This window comes from Rattus norvegicus, chromosome 1 (assembly GCF_036323735.1).
Source record: "Rattus norvegicus strain BN/NHsdMcwi chromosome 1, GRCr8, whole genome shotgun sequence".
Taxonomy (NCBI): domain Eukaryota; kingdom Metazoa; phylum Chordata; class Mammalia; order Rodentia; family Muridae; genus Rattus; species Rattus norvegicus.
In genome coordinates, this window is record NC_086019.1 from 264,084,251 (window position 1) to 264,092,016 (window position 7,766).

Below are 7,766 nucleotides of genomic sequence, written 5' to 3' on the forward strand. Positions count from 1 at the left end.
TCCTTTCGCTGTCTGATTGCTCTGGCTAGGACTTCGAGTACTATATTGAATAAGTAGGGAGAGAGTGGGCAGCCTTGTCTCGTCCCTGATTTTAGTGGAATTGCTTCAAGTTTCTCTCCATTTAGTTTGATGTTGGCTATATTGCTTTTACTGTGTTTAGGTATGGGCCTTGAATTTCTGATCTTTCCAGGACTTTTATCATGAAGGGGTGTTGAATTTTGTCAAATGCTTTCTCAGCATCTAATGAAATGATAGTGTAGTTCTTATCTTTGAGTGTGTTTATGTAGTGGATTACGTTGATGGATTTCCGTATATTAAAACATCCCTGTATCCCTGGGATGACGCCTACTTGATCATGGTGGATGATTGTTTTGATGTGTTCTTGGATTCGGTTTGCAAGAATTTTGTTGAGTATTTTTGTGTCAATATTCATAAGGGAAATTGGTCTGAAGTTCTCTTTCTTTGTTGTGTCTTTGTGTGGTTTTGGTATAAGAGTAATTGTGGCTTCATAGAAGGAATTCGGTAGTGATCCATCTGTTTCAATTTTGTGGAATAGTTTGGACAGATTGGTATGAGGTCTTCTATGAAGGTCTGATAGAATTCTGCACTGAACCCATCTGGACCTGGGCTCTTTTTGGTTGGGAGACTTTTAATAACTGCTTCTATTTCCTTAGGAGTTATGGGGTTGTTTAACTGGTTTATCTGTTCCTGATTTAACTTTGGTAACTGAAATATGTCTAGAAAATTGTCCATTTCCTCCAGATTTTCAAGTTTTGTTGAATACAGCTTTTGTAGTAGGATCTAATGATTTTTTAAATTTCCTCAGATTCTGGTTTTTATGTCTTCCTTTTTCATTTCTGATTTTTCTTAATTTGTATACACTATCTGTTCCCTCTGGTTAGTGTGGCTAACGGTTTATCTTTCTTGTTGATTTGCTCAAAGAACCAGCTCCTGGTTTTGTTGATTCTTTGTACAGTCCTTTTTTTGTTTCTACTTGGTTTATTTCAACCCTGAGTTTCATTATTTCCTGCCTTCTACACCTCTTGGGTGTGTTTGCTTCTTTTTGTTCTAGAGCTTTTAGGTGTGCTGTCAAGCTGTTGATGTATGCTCTCTCCAGTTTCTTTTTGGAGTCCCTCAGAGCTATGAGTTTTCCTCTGAGCACAGCTTTCATTGTGTCCCATAAATTTGGGAATGTTGTACCTTCATTTTCATTACATTCTAAGAAGTCTTTAATTTCTTTATTTCTTCCTTGACCAAGTTGTCATTGAGTAGAACATTGTTCAACTTCCATGTATATGTGGCTTTCTGTCATTATTGTTGTTGAAGACCATCTCTTGTATTCTGTTAGTGATGCTTGTATCTATGACTCCTGGTATCTTCCTTAGCTTTTCTATCTCCAGGGTGTCTCCCTTTGTGCTTTCTTTATTGTTTCTATTTCCATTTTTAAATCCTGGACGGTTTCATTCAATTCCTTCACCTGTTTGGTTGTGTTTTCCTGTAATTCTTTCAGGGATTTTTTGTTTTTCCTCTTTAAGGGCTTCTAATTGTTTACTTGTGTTGTCCTGAATTTCTTTAAGAGAGTCAATTATGTTCTTCTTAAAGTCCTCCATTATTATCATAAAATGTGATTTTAAATCTAAATCTTGCTTTTCCGGTGTGTTTGGATATCCAGTATTTTCTTTGGTGGGAGAACTGGGCTCTGATGATGCCGAGTAGTCTTGGTTTCTGTTGCTCAGGTTCCTGCACTTGCCTTTAGTCATCGGTTGTCTCTGGTGTTTGCTTGTCTTGCTGTTTCTGACAGTGGCTTGACCCTGCTGTAGGCCTCTGTGTCAGCACTCCTGTAGAACTGTTTTCCTGTTTTCTTTCAGCCATTTCTGGGAACAGGCGCTCTGATATGAGGTGTGTATGCACTCCTGGTGACTGTCTTTCAGCTCTAGGCACAGGCAGGAATCAGATAGGACCTGCCCCTGACTGTTCTTAGGTCCTTGCACCCAGGGAGCACAGCTGGCACTCTGCAATTCTCTCTTGGGTCAGGAATGTGAGCAGAGGGTAGTCTCCTCTGATTTCTCAGGAGTATCCTCACTTCTGAGAGGCCAGCTCTGTCCCCCCTCCCAGCCCCCCAAGGGATTTGGGTGCAGGAAACTGTAGGGTGTTCAATAAATCTTTTTAAAAAACTGACCAGCACAATCTTGACCCCCCAAAAACTGCAGAGCTCTATGCTACAGCACCAGAAAGGGTTAAGAAATAAGGCGTCTTTGTGTGAAACTGCAGGAAGCAACTGTTGAACAGAAAGACTTTGTAGTATGGCCTCTTTCCCTTCGGAGAGCTGAGTTTACCCAAAATGAAGGACCCAATACTAGAGTGGCAACTCAAAGCTCAGACTATAATTTCCAAGAGAGCTTCCTCCCCATTTAATAAAGGCTGCTCCATGACTTTGAACTCCCAAGACAAGCACTCTTCATTTTTCTTCAAATTACCTCCAAACAATTACATTCGCATTGCACTCACATCCAGCAATATGAAACCCAGTCCTCCAAATTGTCTGTAATGTGAAACATGACAAACTCCTTCCCTGGGTGAATATTTTTGGCCTGGTGTGTGTGGTGACATCTTTTAAACAGAATCTTACAAATTGAATGCCTCACAGAGTCCATAAAGTGCAGCTAAGGTAAGGCGACATCTTTGCTGCATGAAACCCAGTTCATGTGCAACATGTGCTGTCTTACTGTCTCTACCAGCCATGTGCCTAGGCAAGTGGGACATACCCACTTTTGTACATCTCTGCTGTCACCTCAATACCTCAACTGTCCCAGACACTCACGAGAGGCTTTATCTATTACTTCTATATCCCGGGGGCCACAATACTCTGTACAAACAACAAAAAGGGAGGGAGGAAGATTTATTTTGACTCATGACTTCAGGTTTAAGTCCAGTGCTGTGGACAAGGGATGTGGGAGTTCACAGCAGTGGGGGTGTCTTTCAAAGGCTCCTCACTACACAGTGATGGAAGGAGAGAAAAGGAGACTGGAATCAGGGGCTGCCTGCATAATCTTCAAGGGCGCACCCTAGAGACCTACTGCCACCAGCTAGGTTCTACTTCCTAAGGCTCCACTACCCTCCCCCCGAAACAAAGCCACCAGGTATTTCCTAGGCTTTTTGGGTTTTCAAAGCAAAGGGACACTTTTCCTATAAAAAGTAACTCAGTTATCTTGTTCATACATGCCTTCTATTTTCTTCCAAATAAAAATATTGGATGTATTTATGTGTTGTACAAGAGGCAAGGGGTCAACTTCTGGAATCCTCCTCAGTTACTCTCCTCCTTGATAGTTAAGACACTGTCTCTGACTGAACCTGTAGCCCACCAAATTGGCTAGACTAGCTAACCTCTATTGTAGGTTAACAGACCAGCATTGCCTCAGTCTTTTCCATGGATGCTGGGAGGACAAACTCACAGCAAGCAGTTTACCAACAGAGCCATGTCTCAGCCCAGAAACACTATTTTGTTGAGGGAGAGGGAAAGCAAAAGTGGGATTAAGGATTAAAAACTCCACTTGGCAGCCAAAAATTTCAAGTAGATTAGTGGATAAAGGAAGTTAGTCATCTTGTGTCACATGCCTTGTCTCCAACCTAAATCACTCTGTCCTCTGTCAGCCAAGCTAGCCACTCCAGTCACTCAACCACTACCTGTTGATTCCCTGAATTACTCCTCACCCTCCACAACTCCCTTATCAGCATGTTTCTATCTTGAGGGTATCCCCTAAGGTTGTTCACAGCAAACAGTGACTCAGCATACATCCGAACCCTAACCTGCTTATCTTAATTTTAGTTGACAAATAATTTATATACATATGTGTATTGTATATATTTGTGAGGCCCAATATGATGTTTTTGTTTGTGTTCACAATGCATAATAACCAAATCATAAACAAATTAGCAAATGTTTAACTTCAGCCACTTACCCTTCTTTTGTTCAAAAGTCATTTTAAACTGCTTTAGCAATTGTCAGATATATGATAGATATTATTTTTAAAGATTTATTTATTTGTGTGTGTGTGTGTGTGTGTGTGTGTGAGAGAGAGAGAGAGAGAGAGAGAGAGAGAGAGAGAGAGAGAGAGAAAACGATCTTGTGTGTAGTGCCCCTGAAGTCCAGAAGAGGACATTGGATCTCCTGCATCTGGAGTTACAAGTTCTTTGGAGCCATCAACATGAACTAGGGGAATGAATGAGTGTCCTCTGTAAGACACTATGTCTTTTTAACCACTGAGCTACCTCTCCAACCCCTCACATTGGTCACCACTCTACACAGAAAGCCCCTATGGTTTCATTATCCTGTCCTTGACCTCCCAAATCTCCACAGAAGATAGCTGAGCATCTCCAATTGCTTGAATCTCTCCCCAGCATTTTGATGATTAGCCAAGTTTGTCAAGAAGTTGACAGGAAACCTTAAAGACCAGGCATTACCAGTAAACCAGAAATAGATACAGTAATAACAGGTTCTTTTCGGGGAGTAGGAAGTCATAAGAAACCATTTTGCCCATGCATGTACCACTGCCTGAAGATGGCATTTTGAGGACTTGAGTGGTTATAAACCATTGGCCTTTACTAGGAAAGACAAAGGAAAAGAGCCAGAGGAGAAACGACAAGCAAGGGCAGCATCATAATATCGTGCTTCATTTCATCTATCTCCAGAGCTAAGCAGAGCTGTACCTGGATAACCCTTGGATGGGAGATTATAAACGAAGTCTTGGAACAAAGAAAGAATCACAGTGCATATAATAGGCTGAGACACAAGCAAAGAGAATAAGAGTTGCATCAGGAGTTGCTTTACTGCTGAGGTTCTCGACCTGTGGATCTCGACCTCCAAAGACTACCAGACAACATAGATATTTACATTAATAACAATTTGCAACAATAGCAAAATTAGTTATGAAGTAGCAGTGAAAATATTTTTATGGTCAGGGTCACCACAACATGAGGACCTCTGCTTTAGTGGGTACAAAAAGGATTGATTATTGTCTTAGTAGCAACACTAAATCCTTCTTAGAGCTGGGAGGTGGGCAGTGAGGAGTTTAGATATGACCTCATCTACGACTTTCTATTGCTGTGATAAGCAGTTATCAAAAGCAACCTAAGGAGAAAAAGGATTATTTTACCTTAATGTTTATGGTTTGTTATCATTATTGAAGGAAACCAAGGCAGGAGTTGGAGCAGAAACCAATGGAGGGATGCTGCTTAGTGGCTTGCTTTTTCACGGCTTGCTCGGCGGTGGCACAGCCTACAGTGGGCTGAGCCTTCCCACAACAATCATCGTTCAAGAAAATTCCCCCACGGACGTCCACAGACCAGTCTGCTGGAGGCGAGTCCTCAATGAAGGTTCCTTCTTCTTAAGTGACTCTACTTTGTAGAGAGAGGGGAAAAAACTTAGCACAACTCCAAACTACAATTCTGTACAAACTTCCCTAAGAAGCTTAAAACACGAATGTTGGGGCTGATGAGATGGCTCAAAGGGTAATGGTGCTCGATGCCAATCCCAACTACTTGACTTTGATGTCAGGGACCCTCATGGCAGAAAGGGGGAAGCAGCTCCTATAGTGGTCCTCAGCTCCACACACATGCCCTATCAGGCACATGCACACACATAAAGAAATAACTAAAAGAAGATTAATTTTTAAGTGCACATATTCAGTCCCTCTGCTACAAATGAATTAGACCTTCTAGGAAATGCTTTCCAGAACCAATTATTTTTTTAAAAGGATCAAGAAACTGTTTGACAATAGCTCAGAGCCCATGCCAATATCTAGCCTCAAAGTCTAATTTAGGAGGCTGGCGGGATGGCTCAGGGACTAAGAGTACTTGTTGCTCTAAAGGACGACCCGAGTTCGGTTTTCAGCACTCATGTGGAAGCTGAAAAACATCTGTAACCCCAGCTCTGGGGACCTGATGCTTCTTCTGACCTCCCAGGGCATACACATTCGCAAGCAAACAGTCATACATGTAAGATAAAAAAGTAAACCTAAAAATAAATTCCAAATCTAAAACTTAGTTTAAAATTGTTATGGAGATGAATCCAAAATTTTTTTTATGGATAAAGGAATGATCCCATAATGGCTGGATTAGTTGGATGACTTTAATCCAAACAGCCTCTCATTAGTTCATCTTCTAGATAGGGATAATAAACACAATTCTATTCTTTGTCTTTGCAAAACTCCAAATACAGTGCCTCTAGAAAACACAAACTTTTTTGAGTTTGAAAATCTGCAGACAGCAAAGAGTGAATGTATTTAAAAGATGGGGATGCATCAGTAACCAAAATTATACAGTGCAATCAACAAAGACAAAAACAAAGGAAGGCTTGAATCAAATTCTATCTGGGCAGAAAATGCTAGGTGGTTAAGCAGTTTTGAGGGGAATAGGGATGGATGTGTTTCCAAAGTGGTGGTTTCAATGTTGCCTGGAATTACCTCAAATACTTTATAAGGATATGGAGAAGACCTTAGCTCTCTCGGGCAAAGGGACATCGTCTGCTGACTTAGCCCATTATGATATAGAATAGGCAATTAAGCCGAAATGAACATGACAGAAAGATAATTGCATATCATATTTAAAACCTGCTCCAATCACCACCACCAATAAAAAAGAAGATCTAAATTTCAAACCAATAAAGACAAGCAGAGAAGCAGTAAGTGTTTCAACACAACTTCTTATGCGAAACAGCATGGATAACTCAATAAAACAAGACTAGCTCCAGGTGCTTGCTGTACACATCGTCGGAGAATCCATTTGCTCCAGTCTGCCTCCTACAACCGAGCACAGCTTATTACAGACAGTTGGGAAATAGGGCATCTCAGTCGGATTCGTGACCAAAGCTCCTAGTCAAGGCTCACTGGCAAAATCAAGAGAGAAGTGAGCAATAATTTCTAGTCTCGCTTGCACAGAGAAAGCAGGAAAGAGGTGAAGAAAACAGTAAGAGTTCAACAGTAAGCATTCAGCAGATTTCATAGGGCAAGAGGAGCTTGTTAGGTCCAACTGCCTTCAACATTGCACAGAGGATCTTTCTAAGTGTCTACTTGGGGATATCGAAATTCTACACAGAGCATCCCACGATTCTGCAACAGCAGGTACCTCAGGCAAAAAAAAGAAACAGGGCAAAGTCAGATGATGGAGGTATCAGGAAAGTGGGACTATTTTAATGAAGAGAAAAAATTACTTTTAAGGGCACTGTTACTGTAATTCTGCAAGAAATCCAAAGAGCGGGAACCCATTGTTAATCCTGTGTTCTCCAGCCATTTGCAAGCTAAGCCACTCCAGAGAAATGAATACCATTCAAGTAGCTACTCCCAAGACTTGGGAAGGATCGTGACACCACTAGGGTGAGAGATTATGATACCCAGAGCTAAATGAGGAATGCTTCTACCGATAAAACGGAAGGCACAGTAAATACTGCATAAACACCGCATATTGTTCTAATCAGTCCATCAACTGTCACTGAGTGCTAGACAAAGCCCTGTGGATCTCTGTGGTAAACTGTGGCTTAAAAACCAAAATCAGGAAAACTCCACTGAAGGAGGGCTTTCTACACAGCTCACATCTGCTCCTAACACATAGTTCTCCCGACTCAAAGACAGACGTGGGTGACATTTACAGAAGAAAGATGTTGTGATTTCCACACAAGGAAGTATTTGTCTTCCTCTAATTAAACTTAATCACTGCATTGAAATAAAGCCATTGTTGGGCCACAGTGCTTCTACTCCACTTAAAGCCAAGCA